Source organism: Dermacentor albipictus, chromosome 2 (genome assembly GCF_038994185.2).
Source record: "Dermacentor albipictus isolate Rhodes 1998 colony chromosome 2, USDA_Dalb.pri_finalv2, whole genome shotgun sequence".
NCBI classification, from domain to species: Eukaryota; Metazoa; Arthropoda; class Arachnida; order Ixodida; family Ixodidae; genus Dermacentor; species Dermacentor albipictus.
In genome coordinates, this window is record NC_091822.1 from 117,150,180 (window position 1) to 117,170,106 (window position 19,927).

The 19,927-nt window shown below is 44.8% G+C and overlaps 1 protein-coding gene and 2 non-coding genes across 6 annotated transcripts in view; 1 reads left to right on the top strand and 2 right to left on the bottom strand.

Moving 5' to 3' along the window:
* The window catches only part of LOC139056063 (uncharacterized), a 76,680-nt gene that overhangs the window by 15,530 nt on the left and 41,223 nt on the right, over positions 1–19,927 (top strand). The window contains exon 1 of one of the 4 annotated variants that reach the window (XM_070533893.1): positions 8,654–9,098. The exons of the other annotated variants lie outside the window; for them this stretch is intronic. The gene's annotated coding sequence lies outside the window, so the exon portion shown is untranslated. Of the gene's footprint in view, positions 1–8,653; positions 9,099–19,927 lie in introns of those variants that run through there. 4 annotated transcript variants of the gene reach the window in all.
* Positions 5,533–5,604, bottom strand: TRNAQ-CUG (transfer RNA glutamine (anticodon CUG)). The gene has a single exon. It is a non-coding gene; the product is annotated as a tRNA-Gln (tRNA).
* On the bottom strand, positions 5,612–5,683 carry TRNAE-UUC (transfer RNA glutamic acid (anticodon UUC)). The gene has a single exon. It is a non-coding gene; the product is annotated as a tRNA-Glu (tRNA).

Consider the following 19,927-nt stretch of genomic DNA (forward strand, 5'->3'; position numbering starts at 1 on the left):
CATAAATAAGTCAGGATGAAGCCTGAATGTAGAGGCAAATTCTACTGGATATAACGTCATCGATACTGAGCCGAAGATAACACTTTCATCGGGAAGAAAACAGTCTTTGTTTTCCAACTAGCCTAGCAATTACATTGACAGAGCCAAAGCACCTTATCTGTAGGCAAACGCCACTCGACAGGGCTTCATTTCAGAAGTGAAGTATGGGGTCAAGTGCTGGCTCCGTATATCTAAGTGCTCCGTATATCTGCTCGTATGAAGCGGCGGGAGCTTCCACTCCAGCAAATTTGGCATTATGGGACGTGACGCACGAGCCAGTAATATACATAGTTATCGGCGCGTTCATTTGGAGCTAGCGATGGAGGCTATACATGAGGCATGATAAGATAACCTTTTTCATTCCGCTTGAGCGTGATAGGTTGGGGCTTGCTCACCTGTTTGCTAGACAAATTGTTTCTCGCTTGTTTCGTGAAGTCACAACCCCATTTTTGCGTGAAATGCAGCGTCCCCAACTGAAACCGCCCCAAATGCAACTGAAATTCGACGTGAAATGCAACCTTGGGGTGTTCACAAAGAATTAGTTTAAACGGTTTACTTTTTGAAAGTGCGATTTAGCCTGGGATTTATTCTTAGTGCTTCTGATGCATTGGAGAAAATGGCCCTTCTGGTTCCCTTCTATCGGGCGCCTTAAGTGCAATGCCGCTTTCAGGATGTTCTTAAGCCACTCTGGCGGATGTGCATTCCTCTTGGGACATTCAGTTAGAATGGTTGCAAGCGAGGAACTGTTTTGTTCGGTGGTCAACAAATTGCCGCCTGAGCCTCTGGCCTAAAAGAATTGATCGCTGCTTCGTATACTGTCGGGACGCTATGTGCTTTTGGGACGAATTATACAGAGAACAGTAAAGAAATACATAGACACGGCATCACATATCTTACATTTATATATGCCGGTGACCTGCCTTGCGATATGATTATATTCCTCAGTTCGCATAGCCTCTGGCGCAACAGGATTCGTGATAGGCGTGCTAAAAGCTCCAACACATACTGGATCATCTCTCCTGGATTCCGCAGCCTATGTGCAGAATGCTTATGCTGTTCAGGAGGAGCCGCCAAATTTGACGGCGATGCTGAATGTATGGGGGTGTTTACTTAAACTTCAGCTATTTTCTGCTCAAAATACACAGTTTTCAAATTTGTGCAGTTTGCATTTGTGATCTTTCATGTATTGAAGATACTGTAAGGGCAGTTGATTTTTTAAAAAACATTTAGTTGAAGAAGCGCGAAATGATGTCAGACACGCAGATACCTATACGTACACCTACCTACCTATCTCAACGTGCCTATAGAATTGAGCAATACATTAGTTCGCATTAAAAGAGAAGAACGCTTTAAACGCACTAAAGACTTTCCTTGAAGACAGCGGCATTGTTGGACGTTATTCGCGCTTTTATTGTTCCTTTCATTTCAATGTCACTGTATATATGCATGCGTTTGTGAATTATGTTATGTTCTCTTGTGACTATATGTGACAATGTATTTATACGATGTATGTACCACCCGCTGACTAGAGACGGCGTTATTAGGAGATAATATCGTCTTTATTTTTGAGACTTTTATCTACATAACTGTGGTGACATTTACCTTGTATATTGTATGTACCATGTGTTTCTTACGTAATAGTCTTCCTGTGAGAACGTTGCGTGATAAGTCCTGGCACTTGTGTGAAAAGGTTATTTGATATGTAATCTTGAGCCCTGTATGTTGTATGATGGAACCATTCAAGATATAAGGAGTAGCCGGCGCCTTAAATTGTACCTCAACATCTCCTTATATCATATCAATAATAAAAAAAACTCATATTGCGTCCACTCATATCTCCAGCTCTCCGCGGCAGCTTACTCTACTGCAATGAAAGTTAATTAATAGTAATAACAACAAATACATAACTAGAAATGAAAATTTAACATGAGGAAGGAAGAAAAAAATGAGAGAGCTAGGGTGAGTGAGTGAGTGAAGTAACTTTATTTTGGTCCAGAGAAGACGCAGGGGAGACCCCGCGCCACCCGGCTAGTCCCACGTAGGGACCGCCAAGCCGAGCTTGACGGCCCGATCGCGGGCACTCTGGACGGCCAGGGTTTGGTCACTGAGTTCGGGGCTGCCCAAGAGCGCAGCCCACCTATCCTCGCTGAAGGAGGAGCCGATGGCTTCACACTCCCACAACACATGGTCCAATGTTGCCCTTAGTCCACAGGCAGGGCAGTCCGCACTTGGATATCTTTCGGGGTATATGGCATGAAAAACCGCGAGGTTAGGGTACGCACGGGCTTGTAAAAGTCGAAGGGTAACCGCCCGCGCCCTACATAAGGCGGGGTGCGGGAGGGGGAAGACCCGTCTTGAGAGATAGTAGTGCGTGGTGATCTCATTAAACGTAAGCAAGGGTTCCCCGCGGGGCTGAGGGACTGCTGAGGCGGCGCGGTCAGTGAGTCCTCGCGCGGTCTCGTGTGCGCCCTCGTTAGGGTTAGAGGGAGAACCCTCAATCGACCCCAAGTGAGCGGGAAACCAAAATAGAGAATGCGGAGAGATACTTTTGGCGCTTTGGAGAATGCGGAGGGCCTGGGGGGAGACCATACCGGTTTGGTAGGCCTTAATGGCTGCCTTGGAATCACTATATATTGCCTCTCTGCGACCATCGAGCACAGCCAGCGCGATTGCAACCTGTTCGGCTACCACGGGCCTTGAAGTGCGTACCGTCTATAGCGCAGCAAGTGAGCCTTGAATTGGAGTCTACGATGGAGACGGCGAATGCCTCTTGTTGGACATATGCCGCGGCATCCACGAAGCTTGCCTCAATGTGGTTATTCCGGACATGCTCGAGTAGAGCTCTACCCCTGGCCCGACGTCTGCCGACGTTGTTTGCGGGGTGCATATTGCGGGGCAGGGGCGCGATGTGCAGTTGAGACCTGATGTCGCTGGGAATCCGCATGGCGTCAGGGCACTGGTCGACAGGATTGAGGCCCATCTCGTCGAGTATCTTGCGGCCCGTCGGGGTGCCGGATAACCTGAGCAGCTGTGAGTGCTCTTGGGCCTCGATAATCTCTTCGAGCGTGTTGTGGACTCCGAGCTTCAACAGGTTTTCGGTTTGGGTGCTTGCAGGCAAGCCGAGGGCAAGCTTAAAAACCTTTCTGATGAGTGAATTGAGCTTGTTCCTCTCAGCCACATGCCAATTATGCATGGCCGCCGAGTATGAAAGGTGGCAGAGAACAAAAGCATGTATAATGCGGATGAGATTTTCTTCCTTGATTCCCCGGTGCCTGTTGGCGATCCTCCGAATGAGGCCGAGAGCACTCTCCGTCTTGGCGGTGATCTTTCTGAGTGCGGTTCCATTGGAACCGTTGGACTCGATATACATCCCCAATATTCGGAGTGAGTCCACTCTAGGCACCGGAGACCCGTCACCAGTGAAAAGTCGTATTTCGCTTTCGGACGCCGGTTTCCAATCACGATGGCCGCCACCTCTGGGTCTTTTCTTGTAGAGAAGTAGCTCAGATTTTGATGGAGAACATCTGAGCCCAGTGGGGCGGAGGAAGCGCTCGGTGGCATCGATGGCGCTCTGCATGGCGGCTTCAACTTGACCGTCGCTCCCGCCGACGCACCAGATGGTGATGTCATCTGCGTAGATAGTGTGGTTGATTCCTTGAATCTTCGCGAGCTCCTTAGAAAGCCCGATCATTGCGATGTTAAATAATGTTGGCGAGATGACTGAGCCCTGAGGCGTGCCGCGTGAACCGAGGGTGATCTCTTGCGAAAGGTATCCTTCGATCTTGAGCTTGGCAGTTCTCTGGCTGAGGAAGGATCGGACGAAGTCGTAGACCCTCTTCCCGAGCCCGAGGCCGGCAATAGACTGGAGAATGAACTCGTGTGAAATATTGTCGAATGCCTTCTGCAGGTCAAGTCCAAGGATGGCTCTGGTATCTCCCGTGCTCCGGTCGATGATCTGATGCTTTATCAGCTTCATGGCGTAGAGCTAGGGTACTATGAGATTATTTTCTTTCGGAACCAATGTAGGAGGTCGCAGAGGCCATGCAGTTGATAAACATGTTTAATACACCGCGTCGTAGGCGGACGCAAGCGAATAATTCAGTTAGGCTACATGCGTGCTTTACCACTGCACGGTGAGTGAATACTTAGACAAAATATGTTTCTTGTCAAAATGTCACCTCACAAAGCCCAAACACTCCTAATCTGCTTCAATAAAATTATAACAGCTGGTCGATATTTATTTATCGCCGAGGAGAGTGCATTCTTAAAGAAAAAAGAAAGAAAACATGAAGCGACACTCGAGTAAGATAACCTTTTAGTTGAATAGCTGAACTACGTATTTACGACTGAAAACTGGCTCCAGCGTATAGAAAACGCAACTATTGGTATTCTTGGAATAGGAATATTGAGGTATATCAAACTCAGTGTAGCCAATAATTAAACTGCGTTGGGTTGTTGAGGGAAGCGCAAACAGAAGGATGACGATGGGTATCAGAGAGAGATGAGTATATAGGGGGAGGTTTCACCTTGCTCCGCCGCGTCTATTTCATATCTGCAATGACCCTGAGCCTATAGTGAGCTTTTCTTATCGATAAGTTATTCTCTGAGTCAGCCGAGTTGTTCGTAATAATAAATTATGGGGTTTTCCATGCCAACGTCACGATTTGATTATGAGGCACACCGTAGTGGGGGACTCCGGAATAATTCTGACCACCTGCGGTTTAACGAGCACCTTAACATAAGCACACGGGTGCTTTGGCGCCCATCGAAATGCGGCTGCCGTGGCCCGGATTCGACCACACGACTTCGTGCTCAGCAGCCCGACACCCTAGCCCCTGAGCAACCACTGCGGGTATGAGTTTATCGGTTTCACCGTTTATGCTTTCCTTCGAACGTCGGGCACCTCGCACACATGAAATTCTTGCGTCGCCCAATTGTCCACGGTACAGAAAGATTAGCCTAATAATTTCCGAAAACTGTCCGTACATTTAGTAAATCTCAAAATTCCTAATTATTACCGAAATAGTTTGAATGTCCGCAATATTTTTACGTTTCTTGTGAAATTGTGTAGAACCTCTTGCTTTAATATTACCCGTTTACCTTGGATTTATATGTATTCCTTATTATTTCTCTTACGTCCGCTTTCCTTGAAGCTTTAATCCTCCGGTTTCCTGCTATACCGCCTGTTTCTTGGCCAGTCCTCCGTAGCGGGTCAGCGCCATTAATTGGGAGCAACCGAGCATACAAGGAAGAGAAACAAAAGGCACGGCTGGCGGTTGGGAAAAACAAGTTATTTTTGAAAAAAAAAAAACAAAAAAAAACAGGTAGATGTGGTCCTTGTTGCTGTAAATGATATTCAGAGTCGCTAATAACGTAAACACCAGCGCGGCCGTAGCGAAAGATGGGCGTGATGAACTCTTCGAAAAAGAAGAAACAGGCAGGAAGGTAAAAGAAAATAAACAACGCTACATTGAAACAGAAAAAAAAAAGAACAGGTCTCACCGAGATTTGAACTCGGATCGCTGGATTCAGAGTCCAGAGTGCTAACCATTACACCATGAGACCGAAGCGCTTCCGACGCCGGGAATCGAACCCGGGCCTTCTGGGTGAAAGCCAGATATCCTAGCCACTAGACCACGCCGGAGACGGCGGCGGGGGAGCGAGCACTCGAAGCGGCCTCCGTCTGCGGCCGCCGTGACGCGTCGCTGCACGGAAGTAGTAATTCGTGTGCGGGTTGTCGCTACAGAAATAGATGCGAGTGCTGTGCCGAATAATGTGCATTGCTGGGAGAGCTGCAGCTTTGTTTGCGCTGGCGCCGCACGGACGTGCTTCCGATCAAATATTTTTCAAGCTTTTTGAAGATTTTTGTTTGTGGTTTGTCTCTCTCTCTCTCTCTCTCGCTCATAACCGCGGGTTTAAACGGCGAATTCGATCGGCCTGCCGGCCTTGCAACGACATTGTAAGCGATGCCGAAGTATACTAGACGTGTCGGTGGGTTGCTTAGCGCTGTCGCGCGTTATCAAATGAGTGGCGCTGGAATCACACGAGGTTCACACATGCTATGGATTTGTTGTTTGCGTTGTGTGCAACACCGGTAAAAATAAAATATATCGTCTACAGTGTCGAACTTTTGCGTGTAACATTTTGCCCTTCATCACCCAGCCCTAACCCCGCAAAATTCTGGGAGATGTGTTCGACTTTAAACAATAATCAATAAACAATAATCACGAGGGCACGACGGGCGCGTTTTCTCCGAGCGACATATCCATAACAGTGGCAATCCGCCCAAAGAGGAAGCTTTAGCTCGGGCCCGACTCCGACGCGGCCCATTCAAATACATGTAAAACGCAAAAACGCTTTTCTGAGATAACCCCTGGACTGATTTTAATGAAGTTTGTTGTATATGAGAGAGAATGTTAAATTCTAGTGACTGTTCGAAGCGGAATCTCGATTTAGGGCCTCAATATTATGAAAAGAATATTCAAAAATTCGAAAGTTCATAAATAAATAGCTCTGCATCAAAAACAGATAGCGCGGTTCTGTAAAAGGCATCCATTAGATCATTCGAAGCGGACAAATTCGATATGTCAATTTATATCTTACGTGAATTTTTTTTACGTTATGTACAAGTGTTCTGCAAAAGCTGGAAAAGCGGGTCGCAGTAGAAGATCTATATATGTTTATGACCCCTCCTTTCCCAACGTTTTGTATATACGCCTAAGAGCGCCCACATGTTTGACGCAGTGGTTAATTAGCATTCCGTTATATGTACTTAACCTCGTGGCGAACAAAGTCCCCCCGCGATATATATAAAAAAAGCTTAAGTTCCTGAGGTAAGAATAAAGTGCTCCAGCCTCCCAATCCTAACAGAATAAAATTGCTCAGCGTTCGTCGTCGGTATAGGCGACGATACCACCGTAAGCTATCAAGTATCTCCGAGAGAACGAAAAAGTGGATTATTTGTTATAGAATCTCCGTGTCTTGCCAAAACATCTAGAAACATTTTTTTTTTTGCATGCGCCCTTGTCTGCTGTATGTTTTACTACCGTATGCTAAGAAAATGTAGGATATTTTCTCACTGTTTCGAAATATTTCGGCCGTAAAGAACTGTTACAGAAAGTTGGGCTAGTAGGTGTTGATGCATTTGCTATGAGAGTTACTAACTCGAACGTGGCTAGAAAATAAAGAAAAGGTAGGACAGGACAGAGCGCTTGCCTTCAACTGACCGGTTTTATTCAGAAAAAAAAAAAACATGCAGAGAGGTCACCGTATGCTCAAATAAGTGTGCGGACAGACGCGTAAACGAACCTGCAACGTAGGAGGCAACCAAACGCGCAACGAGGCCGATAAGCGCCCACGACAAGCCACTACAAAGCATACACATGGTTCTTCTCGAGGTACGACACTTCTTTATCAGTGAGTGCCAGTGATGGAGCACTTACGCATTCGTCAACAGCTTTTGAAATGCAAAACGCCACGAATATTTCCCCATCTAACGACCTGGCGAACCGTCTGAGCGCTTGCGAGCATTTACGTTTATGTTTACTTATGTTTTTTTTTTCTCAAGGCTTCAAAATTTCCAGAAAGTTTACATCTCTATATACAAGGAAGTATACGAGGCAAGTGCATTCACGCTATAACTGTAGTGTCGGTTACAAGGTGAAGGACCTGGCAGGTTGCTAGCCTTGCTGTCACGTGACCATTGGCGCGTCCTCGAGCCGCGGCAGACGGCAGCTTCACGTGGCGTAACGTGTTCGTTCTTCACACAGGCACACACACACACACTCTCTCTCTCTCTCTCTTTCTTTCTCGGTACTGTTCCGCGCTGGAGACTGGCGCCAAAAAACGATTCCCTCTGCGAGAACTCGTTAAGGCCTGCAAAAGAAGGGGACAAGGAAGCGAAATTAAGCCCAGAGAGAGAGAGAGAGAGAGAAAACGCCACGCCAGAGGAGTCTGAAATGAGGGGAAGGGGGCACGAGCCGCGGAGAGTCCACGGCTATTATTTTATTTTCGTTTTTTCGTGCGTAATCCGCGCGCGCCTTCGTGAATACAATGATGGCGGGCATGAAAGCGCGGCCGCCCCGAGTTCGACGCTGTGCTTGCGCTCGTCCAGATTTACCACGGGGAGGAAAAACGACAACTTGAGCAATCATCATTATGTAGGTCTGATCCTGAATGAACCCGCAGCGCACATATAAGAAAACGAAAGAAAAAGAAAAAAAGAAAGGAGCGTGAATGCAGTGCTTGAACCAATACAAGGAAGGGGCCTATATAAGTTGACGTCGCAAGACTACTGACGCGGGAGAGCGCGAGGGAAGTAAACTATTATAGGCGTTCTGGGGCAAGGTGGCGGGCCGTGGAAGCGCCGTTCCCATTTCTTATCTTTTCCGCCTTCACTTTTCTTTTCGTTTCGCGATTTACGGGCTTTCCCCGACTTGTAGAAAGTTGACATCCGAGAGCGAAGTCGTGAGGACGCCACGCTCGCAGAAGCGAGGCAGCTGACTCGACCGCGGGCGCATATCGCGAGCGGCCGCGCGTTGCAAGACGCGTGGCGTTCGTCGGCGAACCAGACGCGCGAAGAAAGATCTCGGCAAGTGCAGTGCAAGAGACGCCCAGTTTGTTCTCCAAACATCGACTTCCTCCTTCGGGATTTCACTTCTCCACCTGTGCAACGTCGCCGCTGTGGGAAGCTCGCGTTTCCTCCGTAAATGAGTAATGAGCTCTCGCTTGGTTGCGCGGAGTGCAAGCCAAGGTCGCGCCTCCCGTCGGATCGTGAAATCTCGCTGCTCGTTGCACGAAGACGTCGCGACTGGACGAGTACAAGGCCGAGTGCGTTCCAGACGGCACGCGTTGCGTTCACAGTGTTGCGTGAGTGTCCGACGTGGGGAGGAGTGTTGCGGAGAAGCAAACGGTTGACCTCGAAACGCGCGAATCGCTCGTGAACGCCAAATGCGAGCAACGCCGTGAAGATCTCGTTGCCGATTTCCTCTACACCGGCAATTTCGAACATATATATATATATTTTTTCGTTCCCATGGTGCGAGGATTTTTCAAGCCCGGTGAGTGCAGTCAACCAGTTGTTATGAGATGTGGCATTGTGCAGAATAGCTGACGAGACCGAAGTATTACTTTGTAAATACAGCGTTAGGTAACGATCGAGTCCTCGCTCGGGAGCTCGGAAAATGCGCAGGATGATATTCAGCAGGAGTTCTATAGCACTGTGCACCAGCACCCACATCCATGCAAGGAACTATGGTTATAATAGTTAAATCTATAATTATAATCCAGTTCTAAAAGATGATATTTTTTTTCTCCTTGCATGTATGTATCATCTTGCTCGGACCATAATTCACTTGTTTGTGTGCCATCTTGCCACGCTAATGCCTGTAACGATTCCTACACACCAAGTACTGCAGGTAGTACTGAATGGAACCACTTTTCCGCCTCAGTCGCTGCAATCACAGATACGGAGAGCTTCAAGGCTACCATCCATGCGGCTGTTTGTTAATTTTTATTTGTTAATTTTGCTAATTGTTATGAAGCTTTTCTTTCTCTCTCTCTTTACCTGCACAATGTTTCTGTTTTATCACTCCTTCGTGTAATGCCTTCAGGCCTTGGAAGTCTGTAAAATAAATAAATGAATAAATGAATAAATAAATAAATAAATAAATAAATAAACTGTATTACAACATTGTGCCTAAGACGATGTAGATAAGCCCTGCTCGTTGCGCCTAAGATTAAACGAACAAGACGACCAAGAGACTTGCGCCGGCAAGCTTTGGAACAGCATTAAGAATCGCGTAGTAGTTTACTCACAGCTCACATTTTATATCGCGCGTCTAGGTGTCAGAATTAATGCTTAGACTTAATGCATGCCTGAGAGGGTCAGTCCTTACAGCGAAAGTACTTATTTGAAATTAGCCACTGCCAAACGCCTTTATAACGAAGTGCTCATGCATGAACTTCAAAATAATTATTTACATATAAGTCACTTCGTTGTAAGGATCTGGTGCCATACCGCTTCCGATAAAGCAGGCTACAAGTCCATCTAGAAAGAATAATACCTTTATTTACCACGAACTCAAGACGCGCTTAGTGAAAAAAAGTCTCGCTAATTCTGCGTACTTCCTCCGACAGAACGTTGCGAGTACGGCCGACCCTATACGTTATGGAAGATTGACGCACGCTTCGTGTCGAAACCCGACAGTGATGCAACGTGTGGCTGCAGAGCGTCGGATTACTATATTGCCGCAGTTGTCGTCAAGCATTTTTTTTTATCTTCAGGCTCTTTACTGCAACGTTGTCATCGGCAACTATCGCCAGTTTCCTGTCCTCTTTGTTGGCTTCGATGACATCGTATGTCGTTCGTAGGTTCCGAGCGACTCACGTCGTCGTCAACGATCGACGTATTCGCCAGCCGTCGCACCAGCAGCTGGGCTGCTACGAGCGACGTATGCGTTGAGTTCCTTGAGCTGTGCCGCAGGACTAAAATACTCGCTGCAATCGGCACACCTATCAAAACGACGCTATGTCCTAGCGCTGACCGCTTTTCAATGGCCGCTGCGGGGGAGAGTGGTGGCACCGGCTAAGTGCATTCACGATAAAGCAACAAATGAGCCATTGCGGATGCCTAAATTGCTTCGTTGTGCAGAACAATTCGTTGTAGTGGTATTCGCAGTAGAGATCTTCGCAGTGCACAGAAAATATAGAAATTCGGCCGGCACACACCGAATCCTTCGTTGTACAGGTAATTTCATTGCAGCGGCGTTCGTTGTAGGGGCCTTCGACTGTAATCTATAGTTTTGGCAAAAAGACATCGGGAGCCGTAGGCAGACGGTGAGAGGAAAAAATAGGTGGCGGGCCAAAAACGTGTGTGTGAAGGCCATGCAACGAGAGATAACGGAAGATAATGTAGCGGAAGGCGAACCTTCCACTGCATTGAATGGTCAATGTCTACAGTGGCAATAACACTGACGCCTGGCAGCAGCAGTTTCATTAATTTCATCTGAAATGTTATACACTACATTAATATCATTTTCAACTAATATATATTGTCTGAAGCAACGTTCGAAAGTTTTGTCGCAGTGCGCTGACACACGATTCAAATAATATAGGTTTTTTGTTTCTACTACATTCATCGTAAACTGCAGGTGACTAAACTGATAATATAACTCGTTATTGTATTCTTTCAGCCATTGCAGATTGCTATTGTTTCATCTTTTAAACGCACATTTCTATCTTCCCCAGCAAGTGAAATAGGGTAGCCTTTCATCCAACAGCTGGCTTCCAGCGTCTTGCACTCCTTGTCCACAAACAATGATCCACATCCATGCCGCGAATGGTATGCGAGCGCAAAACCGACGCCGTCAAGGATCATGACAAAATTATGTGCGCACCTAATGTCAGAGGGACACTGTAGCCTTCCTGCGTTTCATTCCAATTGAAATGCAGCCGTCGCGATAGGAAATCCAACCCGTGACCTCCTTCACACATTAAAAGGACCTTCGCCATTTGCCGCTGATTCACCACGGCAAGGAAATGCCCTCCGGACACAAGCATCGGTGCGCAGTTACTAATCATTCCAAGAGTGAACGGAGTACCGTAGACACGACATGAAGGATGAGTCACGTGGGGCCATCAGCTTCACTTGAGACTGCAGCACGCACGCAGTGAGGGGGGGGGGCGCATTTTGATAGCTGCTGCAAAACAGCCTTTGCATCTCTGTGCAGGTTGGTGACACCTGTATTCGCATTCGCTACCTCTGTTTCTTTTTGCTGCCACCTCCACCACTCGCAAAGCAATTGATTATCGCGTGTTTGTTGTTTTCCCAAATGTCTCACTTGTGTCTTGCAGTCGCTTCTCATGACGCTACGACTTAATTGGTCTTCTTGTTCAGAACCCGTCGAGACTTAGGATGTTGCTATCCCTTGTGCAGAGTGCTGATGTCCTGTTCACATTGGGAAATGCAGTGGTGTTTACAAAAGATTGTCCGAGATGATGAAGCAAACGACAAGGTTAGCCCAGAAGTGTAATAAATGTAAACAATGCAAATCTGGTGATTTGCAGGCACAGATTGTATACATTAACAAGAAGTTATCCTTAATACCACTACTGGAAACTAGGTAACCCAAGCTCGTTCTGCTTCAGTAAACTGCACACAAAATTGAGAAATCTGCGCAGCACCTGCCGGATACTTGGAAACAATTGAACAGCAAGCTGGAAAAACGGGACAGTGATACATATATATATATATATATATATATATATATATATATATATATATATATATATATATATATATATATATATATATATATATATATATATATATATATATATATATATATATATATATATATATATATGTGAAATTTACAACGCCGCATTGAAGCCGCTCAAAAGTCGTCAGAAAAAGAGATGACTGACCAGCTGAAACAAGAAGCAAGTGACAAGGAATGGTACATCCGTCAACGGAATGTATAGAAATTCATTGCCTCGTGCCGCACGAAAGTGAAGGCCCCAGAAAAGAAGCAAGTAAGATTGTTCAGGTACTAGCCCTTCCGAAGTTATCGGAGAACAACATCGAATACCTTATTTCTCCCCCTCGCAAGAAGGACAAATATAACCAGCTGTTAAGCTTTATATAGTGCTGCGGAGTTATGCGGTCGAAATGTTTCGAAAAGAAAGGAGAGTAAGCAGCAAAATCCTCTGGTATCCGGTTTTCCGACAACCTGGCGGCGGTTAACAGACGACCGCTGTGGCTTGCGAAAACCAAAGCAATGGCTGAGAACCATATAAGTCTGGTCTGGACGACTGACGAAAAGATATTTGTATGCAAGCAGCCTGACGCAACGTGCTACAAAAATCGCCTTTATCGTCCGCATTTTATCGGACCTCAGTGGCTATGGTGTTGGGCTGCTGAGCACGAGGTCGTGGGATCGAATCCCGGCCACGGCAGCCACATTTCGATGGGGGCGAAATGCGAAAACACCCATGTACTAAGATTTAGGTGCACGTTCAAGAACCCCAGGTGGTCAAAATTTCCGGAGTCCTCCACTGCGGCGTGCCTTATAATCAGAAAGTGGTTTTGGCAAGTAAAACCCCATAATTTAATTTAATTAATTTTATCGGACGCTGATTGCGCTGACACTATGAACTACTACTATATAGACTCTTTCGATGACTTACCCCGTTTTGTAGAGCGTTGTTCCTCCACTCGACTCTTTGCCTCAAATTAAGAAAGTTGATGGCAGCGCCGCGTCCCGACAGAAGCGGTCACCGCGGTTCATTGACACTGCACGGTAATTCTTGAAAAGCGTACCGCCATTTCAGTCGACGGGCGGCGATCTATTCGGTGGAGTGAAAGGGCTGAGGAGCAAGGAGAAAGTTGATATCAACAAGGGACTGAGGCAGGGGTGCCCTTTATCCCAACTGCTGTTTATGATGTCCAGGGTGAGGATGGAGAGGGTGCTAGAAGGAAGTAATATCGGGTTTAATCTCTCCTACAGACAGGCAGGTACAGTAGAGCAGCAGCTTCCAGGTTTGTTTTATGCGGACGGCATTGTATTGTCAGCTAACAAAAAAAGTGATTTGCATCGTCCGGCTAATATATGTGGACAGGAAGGCAAGAATTTAGGTTTGAAATTTGGTGTTAGAAAATCAGATGTTATGCTATTTTATGAAAACAGTAAACATACAGTGGCGAGACAGGGCTAGGAAATACCTCGGGTAAGAGAATATAAATACCTTGTTATATGGATACACGAAAGAAATAGATATTTCGAAACACAGGAAAGAAACAATAACAGTGAAGGGGAAGAGAAGTTCAGCCATAATGAAGCACAGAGTGCTATGGAGGTACAATAGGTACGAGGTCCTCCGAGGTATCTGGAAAGGTGCAATGGTTCCAGGATTTACATTTGGAAATGCGGTTGTTTGCGTGAAATCAGGGGTACAATTAGGACTCGATGAGAACCAAAGGTCAGTGGGTCGCCTCGCATTGGGCGCTCATGGGAAGACTACAAATGAAGCTGTGCAGGGTGATATGGGCTGGACTAGCTTTGAAGTGAGGGAAGCTCGCTAATAACATCCATCCATCCATCCATCCATGGAAGAAGAGCTTCGAGTCGAGGATAGTTTGAGAACACGGGCATTAGTCACTACAGACCACTGCTTGAACGCGGAAAGGGATTCCATACGAAGTTCGAGAAGTGAGTATGATGGCGCTGAAGCACATCTGTCGGTGCTTGAATGTTCCTTTGATTTTCTGGATTCCTCGGAAAACTGGTTTTTAAGTTGATCAGGCACCACATATTCTTCTAAATAGAAACACCTGTTTCTGCATCGTACATACAAGCGAGATGACGGCGTGTACCGCTGCTTTAACGTACCGCTGGTTGAACGCACTTCTGTTTGGGTTTATTTTTAATCAGTCGCGACCGGTGCAGTTATTACAGTCGAGCATCTTTATAACGTAGTGCTTGGAGCCTCAGAAATCATTCGGTATGCAGGTTTCTCCGTTGTAAAAGTGGCGCACCACACCGCTCAGAATAGAGCCGCGATATAATTATTAATTCGTTACACATTAGTTCGTTGTTCAGGCGCTTGACTTTATTGTGATTACTGTTTTGTACCGAACACCCGACGGAACACTTCAACAGCTGCTTGCTTAGATAGCATCCGTATTAGATATCCTTAGATATAGTCCTTATTATAAATTGTCCCTAGTTAAGGGTTGCCTAAAGTAAATATGTAGACTGTAGAGTCTATCTACTATCGCCTTGCCCAAAAAAGTTTGAGCTCATGGAAATAATGCTCGCATGTAGCTTAAAAAAAATAAGGCTAGCCAAAGAGGGTTCCCTCAATTACTTTATATAGATCTATGCTTCATCAGTTAATAAAAATCAAGAACCTGCTCCGGAATGCTTAGCACAGGCATTAGTGATCGCCTTCCAATCTTTGTCGTCTTTTCAGTTCGCTCATGTATTTTAACAATGAATCCCCACAAGAGTTTTCAATACTAATAGCATACCCTATTGAAAAACTTGTCGGAGAATTCTACAAGAAATCAACGAGATGTATGCATGTCGCACAGATTTCACGAGAAATGTACGATATGCTATGCACGTTGAACGAGATCTCATAGAAAATGCTCGAGATCTGTATGATGTGCTACGCAGACTTTTAGGAAGTGTACGAAATTTATGCGATTTGCTATGAGAATGCGTAGAGCGCATATGAGATGTGTGCGATTTGCTGTGTAGACCTAACGGGATTATGATTGAGGTGTGTGAAGGGGCGCGTGATGTGTATGCACTGTAGTCGTATGAGCAACGTGATCTTTGAGGATGACTATGAGCTGCATACAAAGTATTTCCAATTAAGTTGTAGTGCATACAAAAGCTCATGAATGACAGTGAGCTTTATGATGAGTTGTTTTTAGTATTTGCAAGAGCACGATCAATGGGCTGTATAATGACATTGAACCATTGTGACACATATACCAGCCTAAATTATAGAGCAGATAAGAGGTTCAGAGTTCAACTTCTGGAATTTCATGCAATGAACACATACATCCACATCAACTGGTTCCCTTCTATGGTGGTTATATTGACTGGACAGATGTCTATAAAACAGTTCAGATCCTAGTAAGTGTTTGCGATGTCTTTTTGAATAAAACACAAAGTTGCTATGCATCGCATTTCCATGCCTGCATTAACAAATATTAACGAGCAAGAAAGTTATAGGTCACAACTGAACTGCACAAGCGTATCAAGCAGAGAGATCGGCTTTTTCAGTTATTTTTACACAATCGCAACATTGAAATTCTTGGCAAATATAAACGTACAAGAAAGGAAATTAAATTCTGACCTAAATAAAGTCAAAATGAAGTTTTTTCACGTAAATTTGAAGCTATACTACTCTGCTACTACTTACAATGCCACTACAGCGTGAAAAACACCTCGCGAATTGACTAACACTTTTGCATCATCAATGCCTTCAGAGTTATCCTCATTCGCAGAAAGCTATTGCGGTGTTCCATTCGCTAATATTTTCAATTACGATTTTATGGATTATGGTGCGACTAGCTAATTTTCGCTGACATATAACACTGCAGTATTATTGAGTCTTTATGTAGAACGACAATGACGAGATTATTGCTATTGCTTGATTGCATAACAACTATTAGTGGCTGATGATGACAATATAAAGGCTGGTCCGATCAATCATGTTTCTACTTTGCTGTGCTAGACTTTAAGCCCTACTTTTTTCTGTAACCTCAAGCTTGAGACTGGCAGTTTCTCAGAGAGAATGAAAACTGCCCGCATAGCAGCAGTCTACAAAGGAGGAATATACTGCGATCTCTAGAACTACAGGCAAATTTCGGTACTGTCAGATTTTTTCTTCAGAAAATGCAGAGCGGATAATGTACAGGCATGTAAATAATTTTATAGTATCTAAGCAGATAATTTCCAACTACCAGTATGATTCCAAGGAGGCAGATCAACTGAGGATGCTTTTTTATATCTGCGAAGACTACAGGTAATCTTTAAAACCGCCTGCGGCGTACAGAACAATTCTAGTCCTTGAGCTGGTCTACTCGAAGAAGCGGTCATTAGTTGCCCGAAAAACTTAAATGCATAATCGAATGATTAAAAATAATTCACTACTTATGTTTTTAACAAGTTACTTTACAAAACACATTACAATTTACAAACTGCAGCTGGTGAAACTGCAAGGCATATCAGCTTGAAAATAATTTTTGGATGACATTGTTTTCGATATATTTGAATAATAATAATAATAATAATAATAATAATAATAATAATAATAATAATAATAATAATAATAATAATAATAATAATAATAATAATAATAATAATTTTTACTGCACGAAGGAATACAGAGAACAACAAACGGGCCTGTCAAAGCCACCAGTGGCTTGAGGGACTTGGCCCGGCAAAATCAGCGGACAAGCATGCAATATTTACTTAACCATAGACGTATAACAAGATAATGCAGCAGGATTAACAGTTAGGAAGCGTAACAAGAACAAGAAGCAAAACGTATAGCAAGAGTCAACAATCGACACCAAGACGGTAAAATGTACAGATTTTAGAAATGATGACCAGCATATTTTACGAATGTTGAAGCAGCCATGTTACAGTGAACAAATCATGTTTTTCAATGCCGTTTTTAATGTAATGGAGAATGCCTCATTTGGCAAATCGTTCAGAATTTTCGGCACATAAAGACATCGCCTAGCTTCACCATATCTTGTTGAGGATCGCGGAACAACAAAGCGAACAGTACTACGAATGCTTCGAGGGGCTGTGTAACATACTTTAGGATCACTGAACCAAAAATGCTTTAGCCCCACAGTTTGCGTAAACAGAGTCCAAAAGCATGGACTCTGTTTCCTAAATTATGGGGTTTTACGTGCCAAAACCACTTTCTGATTATGAGGCACGCCGTAGTGGGGGACTCCGGAAATTTCGACCACCTGGGGTTCTTTAACGTGCACCTAAATCTAAGTACACGGGTGTTTTCGCATTTCGCCCCCATCGAAATGCGGCCGCCGTGGCCGGGATTCGATCCCGCGACCTCGTGCTCAGCAGCCTAACACCATAGCCACTGAGCAACCACGGCGGGTATGGACTCTGTTTCCAAAAGCGCTGAGAAGATGTTACCTTTTGTGATTGAAGAAGTGTTGTAGGCTATGTATTTAGTATGTATTTTTTAAATATAGAATCAACACGGTTTTGCCATCGGGTGGGGCAGAAAGCAAAAACAGTAATCCCATATCGAAGGGTGCTGTAGACCAAGGCACGCACAGTAATTTTTTTTTTTCACTTGAAGCGGGACGATAGATAGAATGGGAAAGAATAACAACGCTGCACTCCTAAGCTTATTGCGACTTTGCGATAGTTGACTGTGCCACAACATATCGCTGTCGAAGAACACTATCAGGTATTTTACCAAGTTCACGTAGTTAACCAGCACGCATCGACAGGAATGACAGTTCCGACTGTGCAGGAAAATCGGTACATCTATTACGGTTAGTTTTAAAGGGAATCTGAAGCAAACAAGTTGGGTTTTTGAGGCGTTAACCTTTACACAGTTATCAGCGAACCAAGTCATTGTCTTGGCTACATTATTCTGAACATTCGAGAGAGCCATGTTGTTCGAAAAATGTTTTGACAGCAATACAGTGTTCTCAGCGTATTGAAATATCGAACATTTTGAAACAACCCGAGAAAGATTATTAATGAATATATTGAAAAGTAGAAGTGATAGAATGGAACCTTGAGGAACTCCGGCCTTCAGTGGACGCTCACTACTTGCATTTATCGTTTTATCTAAGACAGTCACTTGTTACCGTTCTGCGAGATAGTTTTTGAGGCCATCGTAAAATTGACCCGTAAAACCACTGGAATGTAGTTTTTCCAATAGAATCCCGTGATTAATTGTATCTAAAGCATTAGATATGTCCAAAAATAAAACGACGCTAAACATATTTTGATCAAGAGCTGAAAACAGTTCATCCGAGAACTCCTACAGAAGGGCTACCGTGCCTCGACCAGTAACAAAACCAAACTGACGAGTCAACAAAATTGACAATTTTTCAACAAAAGACGACATGGATTTTAAAAAACTTTTTTTCAATAATGTGAGAAAATATGGGCAGTATAGAAATAGGTTGATATTTTTCATGTCATCCCTTTTCCCACCTTTAAAAAGCGGTTTAACAATTGCAGTCATCTTTGAATGCTATCGCGTTTCACTCTTAAAGGCGAAGCTTAAGAAGCGTCCTCCAATTTTCTTTTTTCTCTTAATGTCAACAGGAATATTGGCTATCCCCGTTTGCTCCCTGATACACACCGTTCTTTTTCTGCCTCTTAACGTTACGCCTAAAGGCTTCCGAAAGACATTTGTAAAACATTACGTCTTAATACGTAAACTTGAATTCTATGGATTGTTATGGGATATGCAGATCCCACGCACTGTGGGAATCGATGTGAGTGAAGCTTTCCATGCTGCATGCTTTGACTGACGATAATTAGCGGTGATGTTGACGATGAAGCTTAATTTGTTCAACGTTTAGGCTAACACGAGAGTGGTGCATGAGTTGATGTTAAACGTTACCTTGCGTGCACCACTGCTGTTTGTCTGCGTATACATAGTACACAGACCAACAAAAGTTTATTCATGACTTACTCAACACGCAGGGAGAGGTGTTTGCTTGAGAAGTTGTTGTGCACCATATTTTATAACCTCTGAGAGAGTTGAGCGTTGTCATTGCGTCACATGGCACATCGTATTATGGCAGAAGTATTCAACTTGAATTGGATTATGGGGCTGTACGTGCGAAAACCACAATCTACTTATGAGGCACGCCCTATAGTGGCGGACTCCGGATTAATTTTGACACCGTGATGTTCTTTAACGGGTCCCGAAATTTAAGTGCACGTGCGTTTTCCATTTCGCCCCGTCGAAATGCGGCTGCCGCGATTGCGATAAAAAAATTATGGGGTTTTACGTGCCAAAACAGCTTTCTGATTATGAGGCACGCCGTAGAGCAGACTCCGGAAATTTTGACCACCTGGGGGTTCTTTAGCGTGCACCTAAATCTAAGTACACGGGTGTTTTCGCCCCAATCGAAATGCGGCCGCCGTGGCTGGGATTCGATACTGCGACCTCGTGACTCAGCAGCCCAATACCATAGCCACTGAACAACCACGGCGGTTGCCGCGATAGGGATCAAACCCACGACCTATAGCAATGCCATAACCACAAATCTACCGGGGTGCGCACATAAGTGTTGATTTGATGGTCGACCGCTTCCGTAGTGTCTCCTGGACCCTGCGGTGCGCTTTAATTAATGCGG